We start from the raw sequence: 21,394 nt of genomic DNA, 5'->3' as shown, positions 1-21,394 counted from the left end.
GTCTCCTCATCAAAACTTGATATTTTCTGTTTTGACCACAGTAGTCATCCTACTGATTGGTGAGTGGGGCTTGTGTTTTAAGTTCTTGGGAGTTTCCTGCTCCTGTACTCTGAGTTACAACCCATGCTGTTGAGCTTATCTCTCTTTGAATGTTCACCATGACTATGTGCTCCACAAAGTAGGTAACAGGCCTAAAGACACATAATTTGCACCAAATGATCCCTCAGACATGTGGCCTCATGTGACCCTGCTTTAGGGACCAATGAATTGCTCCTGAACCACAGGTTAATCAGCAGTCAATGAGATGTTTCGGTGAAAAAATAATAAATAAATAAATAAATAAAGATGATCCCAAAGAGTATCTAATCAAATCTTCTCTCTCAGTTTCTATCTCAGGCTTTCTATATCTGTAGGCTATGTTCCTCTGGAGGATTAAACTTATAAAATTTGAACCTAACAGTCCTTAAAGGAAGGGAAATAAAAGCAATAAAAACAGATGAGTATCTGAGGCCACACAGTAGTGGGATATTTACAGGGACCACCTCTGGAAAGTTTGATCACCAGTCAGATCATCAGAGCTACTTTGATTTCCCTAGTGTCGCTCTGATGTCGGGACACCTGGGGTTCCCACTGGATGTTGTATATTCCCCACCACACCTTCCCCACAAACACCATGACCTTTGCACCCTGAACATGCCTCTGTTCTTTGCAATCTGAAGATGTCTATCATGGATTTTTTTTCGTTCTTGTTCTTTTTTAGATATATATATGCCAGTGGAGTGAATTTTGATGTATTATACATACATGGAGTATGACTTCCCATTCTTGTGGTTGTATATGTTTTCAACAAAGACATACACTCACTAAAACTAAATAATGTTTCCATTTTATAAGACTGTTCCTGATATTTTTTTAAATAAGTGAGTACTTCTTTGCACAGCTTTTTCTGTTTGTTTTATTTAGATGTCTATCTTAAGATTTTTTTTATGTTACTAAGAAAAATCAGAAAGAAGTTATCAGTACAAAGGGACTGAGTAGAAAATGAAAACAGGGTATCTGACATTAAATTAGAATTACAGCAAGCAAATAGAAAATTTCAAAAGGAATACATTCACAAACGCTAACCACCACAAACATTCCTACTCAATGTCTTCTATACTATCAGATCTCCATAATGACTTATCCCATAATGGCCATAGTACAGCTAAACTTAAAGCTTTTCCTGTGCATAACAATGACATTCAAATCATTATGCTGTTCAGAATATAACAGTAAACTCAGTCAGGTGTCAGCCTTCAAGGTAATATACTCTAGTCTTGTATTCAACCCTAAGGTCCAATACTGACTCAGTTCAGTAAGTGAAGTTCAATCTGAGGAACAATCTAAAGGGAGCTGATGGCAAGGAGAACACACCATTTTCTGTCTTTTTTTTTTTTTATTAGTGTGTATAAAAGTTAAAAAGGCATAGTTTTCTTTAATTCACACAATACACACACACAGTGATACTCTGGGTAACTGGTTATTGTAGTGTGTCATCATAACCTATTATGACATCATAACTCTGTTTAACCTATTTAAACAGAGAAACAAATGTGCTACTAAACGTGCCTCCCTCATCTAGTAATGTAAAAACAATAATAATGATGATGATAACGGGTCCTAAGCCAGTAACACGAACAGTTGGCAAATGAGAGAAGAGGCTTGGAGGTTAAGCTATACTGACATTAAAATCAAAATTAAAGTATCACATTATTAAAAATGTATAGGAACCAGCCCCTGGTGGAGACCAGAAATTTTAAACTACAGCTAGATTTCCAAATCTTAGTAGAATGACTCATGTCCCCTCTAGTAAGTATGTGAGCCATACTGATAGACTAAATAAATACAATTTTGACCCCAAACAGGAGGAATAAAATCAAAGCATGGAAAAGTCACCAAAGCCTTTGGTAACTCAGCTGAAAAGAAAAAGGTGTTGAGCCTTAATGTTCTCACTTCATTCAAACTATTTAAAGTGAGGAGTGGAGAAGAGGAAGGAAACATCAGTATTCATGTGTGACGTCTTCTTGGTTTTAACAAATACATTCTGATTCAGGTCATTTGCTGCATGATTGTTGTACCAGTCACTTTGTATCCATTATCTAATTTAACCTCTACAACAAACCCAAAAGAATTGTGTTCTACGTTTTACACATGAAGTTCAGTTATTTGACCAAAAACAAGCTAAGTGACAGAATAGGTATCCAAAAATCCATTTCAAATACCAAAACCCGTTTTTTTTCCAGTTTATGACACTATCCTTCATAGTAGATACTAAGTTCATAGTAATAAAGAATTTAACAAACATCTGGTGAGGAAAACATGCCAAAAGTTCTAGTCATAAAATGTCATACATTCTTGAAAGATGCAATGTATGTTTCTATGTATTTTGATTCCTGGCTTAATGTTTGCAAACAAGAATTTATAGGCAAATGGATTCTGTCTACTATTTCTTCACACATATTCTATCTTCAGCATAGAGAAATACCTTTACTTCTTTGTCTTGCTTTCCCCCCAGTAAACTGCTAATTCCCTTGTCTAGACCCCTGGCACTCCTTTCCTAGACAGCCATAACCTCCTTCCTGCCAGTCTCCTAGCACCATGGCCAAAGCTATTTTCCATGCCTGCCACTTTCATGATGAAATCCACTTTAATTTGAAATCCCTGAGGTTTCCCAAGGCTCTACTAATTATATAACTGAGGGTCCTTCCCTGCAGGAGCTCACCCCACCCCACCTGTCTGTTCCCTCTACTACTGTAACCCAGCTGTTTTACATATTATGTATTACAGAGAGCATACTACACCCAGACAAGCTGGCTCATTTACATTCCCCTTCATCTCAAAGGTTCATGCACATGGTTCCAAGCCATATTTGCAGAACTGGCTGCCAAAGAAGAAGTGCAAGTTAGCAAAGGGCTTCCTTGACTCTTAGGAAGTCTTTTGAACAGACAGCTTCACTATTTACTCTAGAGGATCCCTCTTTACCGTATTATTGCACTTGGCAATAAGAATGAAGCTGAAAGCCCATTCCAAATGGATTAGCTAAATCAATCTTTAGTCTTAAGTGGACAAGTGACACTGCGTTCTAGGGTGAGGAACATTCCAGTTACAATAGAAGCTGGCCTTTGGTTTACCGTACCCCCTCTATTATCACTGTTCCTCCTATTTTCAAATCTATACTTCTAAGAGAGAGAAATTACTCCAATTGAGGACTAGGAGATGTACTCCTCTCAGTCAGATGATGATGTTCTTTTTCTATTCACCACCACTTCTTGGCCAAACTGCAGAGGGTTTGTTAATTTATGCCACATGACTGTTAATGTGACAGCCAGGGACACAACCTCAACTACACTCAGCAGTTCACAATTGGAATCACTTTACGATGTGTGTTAGGACACTTAGAGTTATCTCTCGCGCTTTTTTTTCTGGGACTGCAATTTGCAAAGCCATGGTAAGCCAGAAGCTGCCAATGTCCATATTTGTCACTTTGTGGAAAAGACTTGCTTGAAAAGGAAGGCAATGTAAAGTAGAGCCAAGAGGAGGAGAGAGCCCTGCCAATATCATGTGAGCTCTTGGATTTAGTCGTGCCTAAAGAAAAATGCATCCCTTGGACTTTCTAGAGATGCAGGCCAATAAATCTCTATGCCTTTTTTAGCTTAAGCAAGGGTAGTTAGAATATTTTTATCATTTGCAATTGCTTGAGCTCTAAATAATAAACAGTGTGTAGTTGAGAGGAAAGATGGCTGTGTGAGCTATATTTCACAATAGGAAACAGATGGTACTCTCAAACTGAATAATTTTAGAAAAATAAAATAAAATTAGTTTCTATTTACAAAGGTATAGGAGGGTGGGCCAGAACCACAGGGTTGTGAATCAACCCAGGATTGGTTATAGTGGTTTTATAATCACCTTTAGCTTTGGAAGGACAAGGGAGCAAACAGTTACCAGAATATGAAAGACTCAGGAAAAATGACCTTGAAAACAAAAAAGGAACAGTGATGTTGAATTAAGGGTTAACACAGGTTAACATGAACTCACAGGAAAAAATATCAAGGGAGAATATACACTGACCTCACTCTAGTTATTATCTGCTGCCTGGATCCCTACTGGGTATATTCAGCTGAAAGTCAGAGAAGCCTATGATGTAATCCACACAAGTTCATCTCCCCAGGAAGATATCCAGGTTTAGAAGAGTGAAAATTGATCTATAGTTTCAAGTGAAAGATATTCAGTACAGCCTACATGCCCTTCACCACTCACTCTTGCCCTTTATCCAATTGAAAAACACATGTTCTCCTCTCCAGAGACATATCAAGACCTATGATCTTTTGTTCACCATGGAGTGGCGCCAGCTCCATCATTCTGTCACCTGTCTTTCAAGGTCACCACTGAGTGTGATTCCTGTGCAGTGTCTGTACTTCTTCAGCAGGTTCCAGCAAAGTGTGGAGATCTTTCTGTAATGGAGGCCCATATTTTTGTTTCCATAATACTAGCCACTGTGGACGCCCCATGAGGTCATAGCCATGAATGATGAAAAAAGATGGCAAAGCAGTACAAGCAGATACAACCAGTCTGAGCCACCTGCTCCCACACTTACTAAATATGCTCAGGTTTGGACTGTGTCTTGTATTTCAATTTCATAACATAATATTGTTGTTTATATCCAATGCTAAATTCCATGGATCAGATAATACTTCGAAGATAATGGAAAGTTCAAGTGGTACAGTCACTCTATTTCTCTTGGTAAAGTATTTAGTATTTGACAGAGCCCAGCAGCAAGTCAGAAGCAGGTTTTCAAACAGAAAATAGTTGTCAGTAAAGAAGGGCATGGCCTTACTCCAGAACCCCAGGCATGCATGCTGATGATTTTCTGATTGGGTTTGCCATGTAGTGCTATGTAATCACCACATGATCAAGGTGACTATCATCTACTGTATTCCCATAACACATATCTTTTGCATGAAACAAAGAAAAATGTATGCAAGTATATCTATCATTTTATTTCATCAAAATTTTGTTAGTGAAACTAATCTCTGCAATACTCCCAATAATGGGACATAGCTTTTGGTTTATCGTTTCATTGAAAGAGAAGAGAAGGGTTGGAGGCAGTCTGAAAAATTTTTCACTTGACCTTGTCTACCATACTCCACTTCGTAGGTCAGAACATAAATATTGGAATTTTGCTTTTATTAAATACATTAATCCCTAGAACTTTTTAGATAATAAATTAATTGTAGTATTCATTCTTAGTCCCTAAAGAGCTACTACTAGATTTGAGCCAAGATTCTATCTATTACTCGGCTTCTGTAAGACCCAAGACCCTGATCGTTAGGACACAGAGTTATATTACATCTCTGGGTATTAGTTTTTTTGTATAGGTAATTTCTAATAACCTTCAGGAAGTCTAGATATTTACTTTTCCCTCAGTGCATAGTCACCATAGTAAATGCCTTCAGATCAACTCTGGGAAAGCCTTGAGGAATTATTTATAGAATTGATAGGTCCATATTACAATGTCTTTCCTCAAAAGGACCTGGACAACATCTCACTTAAGAGACTTTAAGAGCTTGAACGAATTAGACTAGGAAATTTGGTATAGGGCATAGAGCCTTTCAAGAGCTTCAGTTAGGTTTCTGTACTATGGATCACACAATTTTATACTTATATATGTCAAACACTCCTTTAGAAGACTCTCATGTATTTTTTTCTAGAAATTCAATGATCAATTAAGCATTTTCACAGATCAAAAGGCTATCATTACCATTCCAATCCTATGGCTAATTATAGTAACAGTGCTCACCTCTGACCATCATCTGCTAATAAATGTCCTTTACAAGTCTAATAGTCCCAATACTCACATTGAGATTAATGATCTCCATTGCATTGCACTATCCCTCTTGATCTCAAAGAATCCACCAGAGAACATTTCAAGAAAACTGGTGTCCATCACAATAATGCATTTAACACTTTGGTGAATGCTGGGTCCTTGGGCCCTCCTAAAGGATATGACTGGGGAATTGCTAGGCAGTTCTGTTTAAAATGTATTCATTCAGATATTCTCATCTTCCTAAGGCTTCAAACTCTTTCTTCTCAATATGTCAGGCAAGTTCCACACCTGAGTCCAGAATTCAATTAACAAACCTAGCACACTACTAGTAATCTTCTAAGGCCCTGGAGATGGCATATTGAATATAGACTTCCAGGTGAGTGTGACTATGTCCGTGTCTTTACTGTTCCATCCTTGTAGTATTCTCCCCTGCTCTAAAATATTTAGAAATTTACTCCCACACCATATTCCCAGGCTCCTGCTGGTACAGACTGGTCAATTTCTCTGTCCTCTTGTATATGCCCCTTCCTCATGGAGGCATATTTGTACTTCTCATACTAGGATATATTGGAAAACAACTCTCTTTTTTAGGTCTAAAATGAATGAGAGTTAGTGAAGTTGAGTCTTGAAGAAAATCAAGTCTTGAATCAATAGCCTTAGAATCAACCACTGAAAAGCTTTCATACAGAAGAGGACTATTTTGGAGAAGGGAGTTTGGTAGAGATTCTTCCCCAAACAAAAGAATTTGGAGGATCAAAATTCTCATTCCTGTCTGTATCTACTCAAATTTCTCAATTCCCTGCCTCAGGGTACAACTCCTTCCCATCTAGTTTTTTGTTTGTTTGTTTTGTTTTAGATGAGAAATCTGGAAGACTTGAGCATTTAACTGATGCTGCAGTTCCACATCTCTTATATCAGTCCTCAGCTGGTGCCTCAGCCTACCATGTGTCCTGCAACAGAAGGAGACCAGGAATTTCCTCAAATCTGACATGGAAGTCTTCTTGTTCTCCACAGATATTTATTATTATATATTATTATGTAAATCTGTATCTCTTCATTTCTCTTTTCCCTAAGTAAGCTCTTAAGGGAAAGAAGCCAGTATAGTCCATGGTCTTTGTAGTCTCAAGTTGACACTTTGATCTCATGTTATTCTCCATCTGCATATCATTCTACACTACCATCAGTGATGAGTTAGGTGATAGCAATATCTTTCCATGCCATAGATGACCTATTCCCAACTTCCCCTGACAAGATGATTCTCCCTGTACTCCATGAATTTAGGAGAGAGAATCCCAGAATCTCTTTTCTATGTCCTATTTTCTATGTCCACTTCCAGTCCCAATAAACCCTAAATATGATTCCAACCATGGTATTATTCAGGGTCACAGCAGGAAAGAAAATACATATGCAAATTAGGACAAATCAAAGGAGGCTTATTATAAAAAGGGACAATTTACCAAGATGGTGTTTAGGGAAAACACAAGTGAGAGTGCTTTATTCCAGGTTGTTAAGACTCATAGTGCAAAGGTATCAGTGAGAGGAGGGAGTAATTTTCAGAATCCAGAATTTGAGAGGCGAGAAGGTGGCTTTTGCAGGTTCTGGTAAAAGAGCGTTCCAGGAAAAGAGAACAAGACGTACAGAGACCTGAGAATCCAGAGGAAGAACAAGTGGGACAGTCCCTGGAACAGAGTAAGAGGAAGGCTCTCAGGAAAGAGGAGAAAGAGGGAGAATAGTGTGGGAATTGTGGTGCTTTTGTTTTTACTGTCATTTCATAGGAAAATTTCAGAAGTTTCCAGTAGATTAGTGATCAAATGTGTGTCCCATTTTAAAAGAATCACACAGAAAACTCTGGCAACAACAGACATGGAGAGTAGTTGGAAAGTAATCTCTGCGAAAGGACCAGCGAGGTGGTGGAGGAGGTGGCACACAGTGGTCAGATCCTACCGACATTTTGAAAACCGAACCTTATAGGAGTTGCTGAGGAGTTGAATATGAATCATTAGAAAAGAAGGAATAAAGAGTCAAGTGGGGGACTGAATAGATTTTAAGACTGAATTTGCCACTGACAGATTTGGAGAAGATTATGAAAAGAAAATCATTGGTGGGAAAAACAGGGATTTTTGTTTTGATCGTGTTAGACTTGTGCTTTTAGAAAGCCAAGTGGAGATGTGAAGTAGGTAACTAGATATGTAGACTAAAGTTCAAGGGGAAAGTCTGGTTCAGCGATGTAACACAGGAGCATCAGCACATGAATGGATTGCAAGCCAGCACTCGATCAGATAACCTAGGAGTGGATAGCAATATGGAAGAGAACCAGCAATTTCAGATATGAACTGGGCTCCAAGCAAATTTCATCCTAACCTGATTATTCTGAGGACCTTTAAAATTATGGAAGGTCCAGAGTCTATTTTATTCCTCAGTGGAACTACAGAAAGTTCTGATTTAAGGCTGCCAACACTCATGGGCAATTCAATAAAGAAGAACATGGATGTGAGAGAAAACACAATCTCTTTAGACTTGTATTTCTTCATTCCCTCAGGTTTCACACATTTGTAATGTGCCAGAAAGTATTTAGTACAGACTTCATCAGAGCCTCCAGAACGTGAATGGTGCACAGCCAGTACTTAGACCTTTTGGAGGAAAAACTTTGGCCAGTTGAATCCAAACTAATTTCTTAAGGATTTTTCTGAGCAATCCTTTAGAGACCATAGGGAAAAGAATTAATATGCATCCTCCATAGACAGTAGCAATGCTTGCAGTTTGTCCTCTAGTAAAATCACCAAGGCCCAAAGCAGACTTAAAGCTTTTGAATAAAAATTTGTGTCCAGTAGCCACCAGCAGTGCCTTTGATGATATCCCCCAAGGGCATCCAAACTGTGAGCCCCCTTCAATCAATCTAGCATTCTGACTTGCATGTCAAAAACTTACTCCTGGACAAATGGTTTCAATATATTTTTTATTGTTGGTAATCACAATGTCCCATGACACTTCTGCCCTGGTGTTTGCCCTGGTTTTCACCGGAAGATAACAAGCTATAGATATTAAATGATTTGTCAAGAGTCACAGAGCAAGTCAGAAATTGGCTGTCTGATTCCAGCCCTGGATTTACTGCCTTGCTTCCCCCACCCCACTTTATTTCAACAAAGGATCTGTTTAAAACTACACACAGTCACCAGCAAATGTCAGTTTTAGATGCACTAATAAAATGGAGCAGCTTGGAAGCCAATATAATTTGAACCCTGTTCCCAGTAGCCCTTCAGTCTTCAAATTTTGAGTATTACTTTCCCAATTTTGAAAGATAATGGAGAAAGAGGACAGAAATAAACCCTGGCTGCAACTAAAAATATTTTTAAAAGTATACCAAGCAGTAAACAATGATTAAATCCTTTACCAAGTGTTGTCAGAACATCCCATATATTATTTTGTGACCCTTTAAAAATAGCATTTTTATTTTGCTGACTTAGTTGGTTGAGCCTCATAAGAATGTGGACATCATGAACCAGGCAAGTGAAGAACTTCCAGTGTGTTCCTCCTGGTAAGCCTGTGCCTAATGTGGGACAAAACACAATTTCCCCACTAGTAAATCTGAGCTATAACACTTGCTCTGTTTACCTTATGAGTGGTCATGAAGATCAAATAAGTTATTTCAGGCTAAACTGTAAGCACTAAACAAATAATAATAAAAATAAAGATAGTAATAGATAATATTAAACAGTACCTTGGGCTAGGTACTCTTTGAAGTATGTCTCTAAATCTTCACAGCAGCCCCATTGAAATATTGTTTATTTTATAAACAATATTATAAATATAGCACATCGAAATATTGTTTATTTTCATTAATCCATTTCTTAGCTAATATATTCAAGTGCTAGATATACACAACTCTTGATGCTATTCTTACATGGATATTAAAAAGGAATCATGAACTACCTTCCCAACCACCTATTAACTTTGACCTTGCTGAGTGATGAGTCAATTCTAAGGAGGCCAGGAAATGCATCACAGCCTCAAATCCACAAGTGAGTTGTGACTGAAACTATGAAAGCCCTAGAGTTCCACACAGGAATTTAGGTTTCAAAGTAGCAGTATAATTAAGGCAGAAGTAGGTGCTACAGTGTGCGGGTTAGGAAATTGGTTTTGAAACAGTGTTTGCATAGCAATCATACTGTATTTTTGTGTAATGAATAATACGTGTATAATATATGCAATGCATTTAAATATATGCCATGGCTATATAATACATAATGAAAATTAATTGTAGCCAAAAAACATTTGAAGTGCTTTTGTTAACACTTTGTAGAAGGTGAGGGAAAAAAATGGCAATTGTCCACATCAAAGTATATGTTTGGGAGATGAAAGCAGACAGTGATTTTAGGGAGAAGCAGTATGACTCTACCTACTGCCTCACATGACTACTGAGTGCAAATTTGTTCAGGCAGGTGATGTGCAGCTATGAGCCTCAGATTTACCTTTCCTGCCTTCGCTTTCTACTTTCGTTTGTTTGTTTTGGTTTTGGGTTTTGCTGCTGGGGATGGAACCCAGGGCTTCTTGCAAGTTGAGCACTGAGCTACTCCACCCCCTGCTTTCTCCTTTCTGATCACTTTTATACCTTACCTTCTATCTTCTCTTTCATTCCATTTCTTTCCCCTACTCTTGAATTCTTTTCTTCTTCTCTCACTGCTAGCCTTTCTACCATCTTCTCCTCCTGCCCTTCCCCTCCTGCCTTCCCTCCATTTTTCTTTCTCCACTGCCTTTCATCTTTTCCTCACTCCTGCCCCAACCTGCTAGCCCAGCAGCACCATTTCCTACTGATGGAGGAAAACTTCTTCCTACTCCACCTGTATATTGCCAGAGCCTCCCCTGTTGCCACAAGCTACCTGGATTCTTATCAGGAAAAGATTGCTTAACCAATGCTTTGATCCCAGCATTTTCATGAAACACCTATGTCCTCTCTGTGCCAACCAGATTTGATGCCCCCAGGAGCCTAACCTCTTTCAGACATTTCTGACCCAGTTCATCTCTGACCTTGTCCTGCAACTCCCACCTCAAGCCTCCTAGTGCTGTGTGTCCCTGAGTTCCCCACATCCTCTGAACTCAGACTTGCCTGAGTTAAAACTTCCCTTGAGACAACATAGGTATGAAAACAGAAACTGGCAACATGGGATGAGGAGAATAAGGAGAAGGGTTTATGTGGGGATCTAGAAATTAAGAGGACTGCAAAGTAGAAGGGATGGCATGGGCTTAAGCAGTCAGAGAAACTTCACGAGAAGAGAGAACTTAAATTCACATTTGAATGGGTAAAATTAAGCAGAAAACTTCAGAATCTTTTATAAACAAAAAGTGGTATATTGCCAGAGGATGAATTTTGAGGCAAAGAATCAAGGAAAATTATGAGAGCAAGTCACGCACAGCCTTGTATGTTATGTTAAGAAAGAACAAGATCCAAAGACCAGGGAGAAGAGACTGATAGAAAAGGGCCTGTCTGACTTGGCTTGAGCCCAGCAGGAAACTGCAAAGCAGATTCCCAACAGGGCATGAGGAGGCTTACATGTGAACATGTGGGTACCCAGGGGTCTACTTCAGGCACTCAAGGCTCAGAGTATCCCAGTAATTCCTGTCCCAGGGGAACAGAGTTCCTTTTATACCTGCCAAACATCATGCATGTTGGTGCATGGCAAGGACAGTATTAAATCCACAGCATTTAGTACTTCTTGCCATTTGGCTGAACTGGGGTATGTAGAAACTAACATTGAGCATACTTCATTGGCTAAAGAGAAAAGTTCTTGTGGATATACACGTGATGCCCAGATTCTGAAAAGTCTTGGAGGGGCTGAGAAGTTTGAGGGGGGCCCAAAACCAAGTTTTCATTTGACATAAAAAAAAAGAAAGAAAGTTTAAAAAAAAAGAAAGAAAGCCATAGAGTTCTGGACTAAAACTTCTACTAACAGTTATAGTTCAAGAAATGTTTTACTTCCAGGCACATCACATTACCTTAGGTCAAATGTATAAAAATTTGAATTTTTAATAAGAAATACATTGTATTGTATTTCGATACAATACAATGTATTGTGATTGTTTTTACAGTTTTATTTTTTTTTTTTTACTTTATAAATTACATCACCACTGTCATCTGATTGGTTTGCAAGCATCCAGCTTAGGTGCCATTTTTTAAGAACACAACAATAGCATGGAAGTACCCTGTGCTCATCTCTCTCCATTTTGTAGGCAAGAAGACAACCACTTTCACCCTAAATCTCAGGGTTATTTTAAATACAGGTAATGAAAAAATCCGAAGTCTCTTGAATTCTTCCATAGCAGTAGTGCTACATGAGTGTTGGGTCCACACATTTTGAAGAGTACCTCCTTTTTTGCATCTTTTTAGCTGACCTAAAAAGATAAAAGATTGATTTAGACCTAAATCAGGGTCACTATGGTCAATTGTGTGATCATCAGACTGTAGATTCCAAAATTTCTTGTTTAGATTGAGAATGAAGAACTGCCCTTGCTAATGTAGGTATCAATAAAACAACACAAAAAAACAGCCATACAAGTTTGTTGGACTACACTAGGAATGTGGGCTGATAAAAGATCAGATTAGTCTATGTTCTCCAGAGAATAAGAATCAATAGCTCTCTATGGCTTCTTGGAACGTTCCCAATATATTAATCAGAAATTTTTTAGGTTCAAGTAATAGAAACTCACTCCAACTAGCTGGACCAAAATCTACTTAAGTTTCTCACAGATTTGAAGCTATAGGAACCCAGATCTCAGAACCCAATATTGCCAGGATTCTCTTTGCCTCTTCTCCACTGTTTCTCTCTTTCTCCTCACTCATTCTCAATCTCCACTCCTCACCCTGAGAATGAGACAGACTAAGAGCATTTTCTTCTTTTGCTTTATATTGCAAATAACCTTTGCTGTTTTAAAAAATAACCACTTTCCAGAGAAATTTATGGCTTCCCAACTTTGTAACTGCAGCCAAAATTAATTTTCCTTTCCTACCATCTACCTGCCAATATTGGCAAAGGATTTTATTGGTTCACCTTAGGTCATGACTCTCCTATTGGAAGCTTCAATGTGGCCTAGGGTGTCAGGTAACAGGATAGTCCAAGCCTGAGTCACATTCCCATCATGACTGAAAGAAAGTAGCTGGGAGGTGCTATCTCTTGGAGGCCAGATATATTGATTGAAAATATGTCCAGAACCACATGAAATTTAGGGAGAAAGATGATTTCTCAAAGAAAGGGACACTAAGCCAACAACTACAACAAATAGCATATCTATTGCCATTGGTTGAATGTTTGGCTTTTTCCTTCATATAAATAAAATTGGATTTTTCAAAGTTTTTTTTTTTTTAATTTTATTGTATTCTTTTGTTCCATGAGTATTTGGCTTCAATTCCATCCTTGAGATTAGTGTATCTCTGGCTGATGTGTATAAAGCGTCAGGTGGCTAGAAAAAGAGCATTGTGAATTATATTCATTATGAGAATCAGAGCAAATAGGTGACCCCCCCAAACAAGTACCATGACATAGATGGAAACATGGAATGGTAAATGAAATATGGGCATGAAAATTGGGCTTTGCCTCTTATTAGGTGGTGACTTAAACAAGTAGCTTAATGTTTCTGAGATGCTTCCACAATATAAATGGTTGTAATAGCCATCTCACAGGATTTTTATCAGGGTATGGGGATACAAAGAAAATGTTTTGCATAGTACCAAAACATGGTGCTTAGGAGATGTTGTTACTTTGTCCCTAACACCTATACACCCAATCTCCAAACTTTCTCACTCTGTGTTGTACAGGTCAAGTGGAAAGGTTTATAGGAAACATTGATCAGTGATCCTTGAAACAGTGATCCTTGACATACATGACTTCCCAAGCATTCTGAGAAGCAATCAAGTGGAAAATCATGAGGAGGGTAAGACAAAACCAGATGGCCCTTTGCATCTAGAAGATGTTGTTCCAGTAAAGATGGCCTGAGCACCAGAAGCACTTCAGCAACCTCTGAGCAGAGGGAAAAAAGAACAGATATAATATTGCAAAGATTGCACAACTTAAGTGGCTCTCCCAAAGAGTACTTCATTGACTCCTTGATTGAAAGAAGGCCTTCTTGACTATCTACTGCTCTATACCCAGGACCTGGAAGTGTCCCTTGCTAGTAACTGACACTCAATAAATATATGTTGAATAAAAGGAAGACAGAGGAAAAGGAAATGTTCTTTATTCAGGTCAGAAAACCAGCAGAGAAGCAAAATGAAATATAAAATGAAGACCATATTTTACAGGGAGTAGTTCAGCTGGTGAGTCATTGACTTGCTTTGCTGACAGTGTAATTTTTAAGGGTGAGTATGTAATAAAAGGCCAATTCTAGCTACGGAGGAAGTAATCAGTAGATATCATTTAAAAGCAAATTTATTAAAGTAATAGTTAAATTGCACAATTGTACCCAGCAAATGCTTATTTCAATTCCATAAGAAAAAAAATAGTGTACCATGTGGTTAGGAGAATTAAAGTCTCTCATCTCTTAGTAAAAAATTATCCCAAGACCACTTGCTTAGTTCCTGCTATGGGCAAGAGAGTATTTAACTCTTCTACCATGAAGTAATTATTATTGTACCATCTTACATATGAAAAACTGAGACTCAAAGGTGGAAAATGACTAGTCTAAGCTCATATAGCTGGCCCAAAGTCATCCAATTTAAATCCTAGACAATCTTCCTTTATGAAATGTAGAGACACATTACCTCTATGAAATATATTGTTCAAAAATCGCCAACAAATACATGAAAAAAATGTTCAACATCTTCAGCAATTAGGAAAATGCAAATCAAAACTATACTGAGATTTCATCTCATTGCAGTAAGAATGGCAGCCATCAAGAATACGAATGATAATAAATGCTGGAGAGGATTTAGGGTAAAGGAATAATTTTACACTGCTGGAATGGTAAATTAGTACAACCACTGTGAAAATCAGTATGGATTTTCCTGAAAAGACTAGGAATGGAAGCACCATATGACCCAGCTCTCCTACTCCTTGGTGTATATCATAAAGAATTAAAGTGAGCGTACCATAGTGATGCATGCATCCTGATGTTTACAGCAGCCCAATTCACAATAGCCAAGTCATGGAAACAGTCTAGGTGCCCAACAACAGATGAATGGATAAAGAAAATTTGCGATATATACATGATGGAATTTTATTCAGTCATAAAACAGAGTGAAATTATATCATTTGCAGGAAAATGGTTGGAACTTGAGACCATGATGTTAAGTAAAATAAGGGAAACAAAAAGTCAAAGGTTATATCTTTTCTCTCACATGTGGAAGCTAGAGAAGAAAAAGGAAAAGAAAGATGTGTGGGGAGGGAATCTCATGAAAATAGAAGGGAAAACAGTAGAATAAAGGAAGGAGTGCAGAGGAAGGGAGGATCAAGGGAAAGAGGAGGTACTGAGGAGCAAAATTGACCAAATTATATTGTTATATTGTGTGCAGGCATAAATATGTAACAATGAATTCCACTGTTATATATAATTATAATGCACCAAAAAATAAATTAGAAAAAAAGAAATATTGTTCAAACTTATAAACCACCTTATTAAATATTAAGAATTTTATCAAGCTTCTCTATGTACTATTATTGAAAAGTTTCTCTTAAAATGAAATGCTTTCATTTTAATCCTGTTTCTAATGGAGTTCTATTATAATATTCAAAGTACATTTCATAGAACAGTAGGGCCCAGGGCATAATAGAAACATTCTTACTCAAATAGAACTCTTTAAAAAATCATGTTCCAGATAAAGTTAATGTATAATGATAAAATATTCATGTAAACCAAGCCACACAATTCAAACCAAGCACAGAAGTCATATTATGTCTGACAACAGTTCAACGTCTAAAACCAAAAACAAATGGCAAGACATCATTGCCTTAAAGTTACTCTTCTAACTCTGGATTTTTTTTTTTCTGTCTCCTCACTGAAGCACAACTCAACTTATTTATTTCTAGAAGCCAGTAGCTTCTCCATATACAGGGGCAGAATTTAGAAACAGAGAATTTCAAAATAAATTGAAAGAAAACTAATGAGGAAATTGATTTCTAGAAACATACAGCCAACAGCATCTGAAATATAACTCCTAGGAGTCCCCAGGCAATATTCCAGGTTTTCTCCTTATTTTATAAATTCATACAGTCATTGCATTTTAATGCCCAAAGCAAGTGGAAACTTCCGCTGCTTGATTTTGATGCATACTGAAGATGAGAGTAGATGAAGTAACTTGTCCAGTATGGCACAGCTTGTTAGAAAGCCTTCTGTGTCTCTTGATAAGATTCACTTTTACCAACTGAAAACTATATTTCAAATAGCTCCATATAGTAGGCTACGCTCACAAATTAGCAAACCACTATACATTCAGTAATGATTATCTTTTTATCAAATTGTTAAAATAAAATGTTATATAATGTTTAAAAATTATTTTTGTAGAAACATGAACCTTTACAAAAAAAAAAAAAAAGGTCTGGTGAATCTATAAATAAATAAGTTGAAGTTAAGGGTAAGCAATCTAGCTTGTACTTGCAAGATTCAACAGTAGAATTTAGAACAATCTACTTTATACCTAGATAGGATAAAAGAGACTGAGGCAGAGGATTCAGAGCTAAGATATTATTAGCAAAATATTTCTTTAATAGAAGTGTGCCAATTGGCACAGGATACACAGGGACCAATTTGGAATGGAAAAAGAGAAAGGATCAAAGTGCCATGGAAAGTAGGAGCGAATGAGAAGGAGCTGAGAGATGAATCCATGTAGCCTAACTCATTTTCCTGCCTTGGCAGGCTTTCAGGACCAGCAGAACACTGTTCTGTCAATGGATGTGTTCAGCAAGGGTTTAAAAAATAAAACACTTCTACAGCCCTGCCAAGCTACATTTAAAAAAAAAAAAATTAAAAACCACTGACAATACTCTCGGGGATGTGAGGTTCCAAGAGTCAGGAAAGTACAGCCCTGAGGTTTCTGCTTAGTACCTTCCTCCTTTTGCTGTATTTCCCACACAGCCCTTTCACACAGGTACAGCAGGGAGATCGTAGAGTCAATTGATACGTTCTATGCCATGTTCCTTAGATGCTGAAAGCCTTTTTAAAAATCATTGGCATCATTTTTTTATTATTTTAATCATTTGCAATTTCATGTTGGAGTTTGACATAAGGCCCTTTTCCATTTTTGTTGCCAGTAATAGAACTTGGTCGGCTGCCTCTCTCAACTAGTTCCACACTATTTCTCCCCACTATCTATAATGTGACCTAGTTTTGATGAGAGGAAAGAGTTCATAATCCTTAAATACAGCTCCTGGGGGGAAGCTCTTTGCCAGACATGGGAAGCTCCTGACCCTCATGAAAACTCAGGATGGGTAGGTTAAATGTCTGGTCCTTAGAGAGGGCAGCAGAGTGTTAGAAATAGGGGAAGGTTTCTTGGAAGGTCAAATTAAAAGGAGAAGGCTGCATCTCCTGATCAGATCACCAGAATGGGAAGCCAGACACTGGACATGTGAATGACATTGGAGCCCTGCAAAACCATTCACTTGACTTATGAATGTGAGTTAATCTTACTGAACCTTAATCCTAGTATCTAAATGTGAGATACAGATTAATATTTTTGAGACAATTGTTTGATAGGAAAATGTCAGATTGGTAAACTATAATCTGACATATGAAGATCAGTTATTACTGTTACTTAGTAAGCAAAATAATTTCTTTTAGGTACACACACACGACACAGAATAATCCCCGTTACTTTATTACTTTAGTATATTTCTACTTCCCTACCTCACATAACTTACTCTGATATTAGTGTGATACATTCAATCAGTCTGATTAGACGTGAAATGAATTTGTCTTTGGAGAAGGTAATTGAAGCATGATGTCACTAGGACCCAGGGAACACATCATGAGGCCTCCCACCATATTCCATTGGTAATAGAGTTTGGAACTGACGGGAGGTGGAGGGGAAAATGGGAGAGTCCAAGTCATCGCCTTAGTGTTGCAAGATCCACTTTAAAAGAGAACATTTACATAAAATAGAAAATATTGTATAATTTCATTTATATGAGGTACCTGGGATAATCAAATTCATAGAACAGAAAGTAGAATGGTGGTTGCCAGGAAATGAAGAATTATCATTGAATGGGTACAGAGTTTCAGTTTGGGATGATGAAAAATTCAAGAGATGAATAGTCAATGTGGTTGCACCAGAATATGAATATACTCCATGCCAAAGAATTATATTCTTAAAATGGCCAAAATGATAAATTTTATTTGCACTACATATTATCACAATTTTTAAAAAGAAAGGTTTACATCATATGATTTAGCCACTTCATATTGCATTGCTGATTTGATTTTTTGTTAAAAATATTGATAAGTACACAGTATTTAGTGATATATATCAAGTCCTATCTTAAGTCACTAAGGAAAGGAAAATGGTTATTGATGAAGATCTTTTATTCCAAGTTATGTTTGAATTGGCATGTAGGGGGAAGCATATGTAAAAAAAATGTTTGGATTTATCAAATTGTCCATATTTTACTGAAACCTAGATTTACCACATCTAAGTACAATCTGTCCCCTTGAAAGAAGTGGAGACAATTTCATCACCTATAACTGAGTTCCAACTACTATAAAATTCATGGATGAAAAAGAAAGTCATTAGTAGGATGAATAAAACAATTTGGGACCTAAAGCAAAAAGAATACTTACGCCACACTGCTTATAGCCAAGATAAATACACGCACAAAAAACTATCATAAATCTAGTGAAAATTTTTGTATTCGCAGTAAAGAAAAAAGCCAAGGGTGTTTTGGGATATATAAAATGATAATCAACATGAAGCAAATTTAAAAACCAAATGCAAAAGCTTGTATTATTATCACTGGAAATTAGAAGATAGATAAAACAAGGAAGTCATTCTTCCTGCTATTCAAAGAGCTATGACAATGTAATTGATGTCATTTATTTCTAAACAAATAAATAACTGAACTGTATCTAATGAAATTACAGGTGTGGTGTCCTAATCGAAAGGAGTGAGGGGAGACAAAGGAAACTAATTCAGATAAAGTCAGTTCCTTTACAAGGAGTCACTCAGTAAGTGTTTCTAAAAGCAAACTCATTCTGGATCTGGCAATTATCACAGTAAATTTTGTGAAATACTATAAATCTCCAAATGGCCTTACTAAAGTCAGAGTGTTTTCTCCTGCAAGATACTGAGTTCTTAAAAATATAACTGGTTACTTCAATGTCAATGATTGCCTTAACATTTTTTTTGTCTTTTTAATGAACAATACTTGCTGACATACCTCTATTAATTTAATCTCCAAAGGAGGCAACAAGTTGGAAGTTGTTTCATTCAATCTTCTAACGCTCCTTACCAAAGTCTGAAAGAAGAAATTGTATCTCTGAGCTCTTGGAGCTCGCACAGCATCTTGGAACACCAAGAATAACTCAGGCATGTCGAGGCTCACCGGACCTGCAAGCTTTGGAGCAGTCTCCTTGGGAGCACGTTGATTTCCTGAAATTCTTCACAGCACACACATCTCCATCTTCTAAATTCTCTTTCCCCTGTTCCCTTTTACCCCTACTCAACAAACATGGTAGCTTGGTCTCCAAGGAATAAAATTTCATTTCTTTCCTAATCTTTTTCCTCCAAGTTTATACCCTTTTCTGTTTTGTTATTAAGGTACCTATGCCAGTGCAAGTTCTCTGGTTGTTTTTTGTTTGTTATTTCACATTGGGAATTGAATTTATTGATCCAGTGACCACATGAAAAGCCAGACAAAAAGGCAAAAGTTCCATTAGTTTTCTATTTACTTCTCATATAACTAGATATTGCTTTTTTTTCCATTAAGAACTTTAAGATGAAAAATCATTTCATCTCATTTTTTATTTTACAAGAATAACATGTCTGAATTACTTTGTGTATACCTAATTATCTTAGTTTTCACAATGGCTTATTATTTCACTTGGTCAAAATTATATGCATGACATTATGTCTTTGGAGAGATACACAGGCTCTCACATACACTGGCAAGAACACACATAAGCATGTATACATGCATGCTACACAGCCATCTTGGTTTTGAGTCTTTATCGTGCCCTCAGAAAATTCTAGTAGACTTTCCATAAACTGAATTCTAGTAACTTATGCTTAATAAGAGACAATATAAACATGCATGTGCAAAGTATTTTGAACTCACTGATGGGGCATTCTCAATCATCAACAAACATATTCTCTCTCAGCATTAGTTGTTAAAATGTACAATAGTAGCAGATGCAACACACAAAACCTAAAGGAATGAGAATATTTTGCTCATGTAAAGAGTAAACAGATTTTTCAAATATATTATTTCTCAAAGAAATAACCTGGAATGTGAGAAATGACTGGAAAGGAGCATGATTATTAATGCACTTTCTTTTTCAAACCAACCATATGTTCCACATTATGAATATGCAGATGGTCTCAATGCAGTTATTTTTCTCTAATTAAAACCATCAGGGTAAAATAATGCAGTAGTTTAGGAAGCTGATTCAGCTGGGTCTCTTTCTTCCCTTCCCTAAAAGTGCACCAAAGCCTCTACATGTTTATATAATTTGAGGATTCTTGCTGTTAAATGAAAAACAGACACAAGCAAAGCAGCAGGTAGCATTATTATTGTGTTCTTTATGGTAAATTCTGCACTTGATGAAGAAAAGGCATCTCGCAGATGGATTTCTCTTAGATAGTTTTGTACAGAACCCAACTTTGGCATTTCATGAGCAATCACCTCTCTGAATCCAGGATGCTTGCTAGGACTCTCCTTGATCCAACACTGATGTTGAAATCAAGTGTATCAAGTTAATCTGTCAGCCTGCATGCGTGAACGGCAGCTGTAAACTGAGCACGTCAACTGGGACTGGCTAAGTTGCTCAAGATAGAGGTTTGAAATTCTCTTCTAAGATGTTATACACTCCTCTTTGAGAACACATTGGGATCAACCATGGGTGATAGGTATTTGAATGACTACTCTATTTGTTCTTCATCTGCAAAAAAACTCCAACAAAATAATTTTGTTTCAGATTCTTTCTCTTTCACCTGTATACTTTCTATACCACTGACCTTTCAGCAATCATAGAACTATTTGATTTTTCAAGGCATTGTTGGATGGCAACCTGAGCTAGAGAAACTAGCCTTATGAAGGTTGGCCTTAGTTTAAGCTCACATAGTTACCTTTATTAATATCATTGTTCTAAAAAAATACTTTTTCCCTAGGCACATACAGATATTAGGAAATGTGGTACTCAGTTTTAAAAGGAATAATTGAAGGAAGCTATAGGAGAAGAAATATATAAGTGGTGAAGATGCCATTCTTTGTGCTATTTTAGAACCTAACTTTCTTTAATCTACCAAACTTGGATAACTAAACTCATCAATGCTACAGATTAGCCACCAAACATGTGGATGGGGTGAACAAATATGCATTCACTGGAAGGTGGTTTTCC

General features: G+C 37.1%; 1 long non-coding RNA gene across 3 annotated transcripts in view; it reads left to right on the top strand.

Annotated features, from left to right (window-relative positions):
• LOC125619791 overlaps positions 1-21,394 on the top strand; it is a 39,034-nt gene that overhangs the window by 9,373 nt on the left and 8,267 nt on the right. Inside the window, exon 3 of one of the 3 annotated variants that reach the window (XR_007351384.1) lies at positions 13,671-15,145. The exons of 1 other annotated variant lie outside the window; for it this stretch is intronic. This is a non-coding gene — a long non-coding RNA (uncharacterized LOC125619791). Of the gene's footprint in view, positions 1-6,719; positions 11,759-13,670; positions 15,146-21,394 lie in introns of those variants that run through there. One more of the 3 variants, XR_007351382.1, reaches the window with a different exon arrangement.

This window comes from Marmota marmota, unplaced genomic scaffold, assembly GCF_001458135.2.
Source record: "Marmota marmota marmota unplaced genomic scaffold, marMar, whole genome shotgun sequence".
NCBI lineage: Eukaryota > Metazoa > Chordata > Mammalia > Rodentia > Sciuridae > Marmota > Marmota marmota.
Note: the sequence above shows the minus strand (reverse complement) of the source record. Positions and strands in the feature narration are given on the sequence as shown.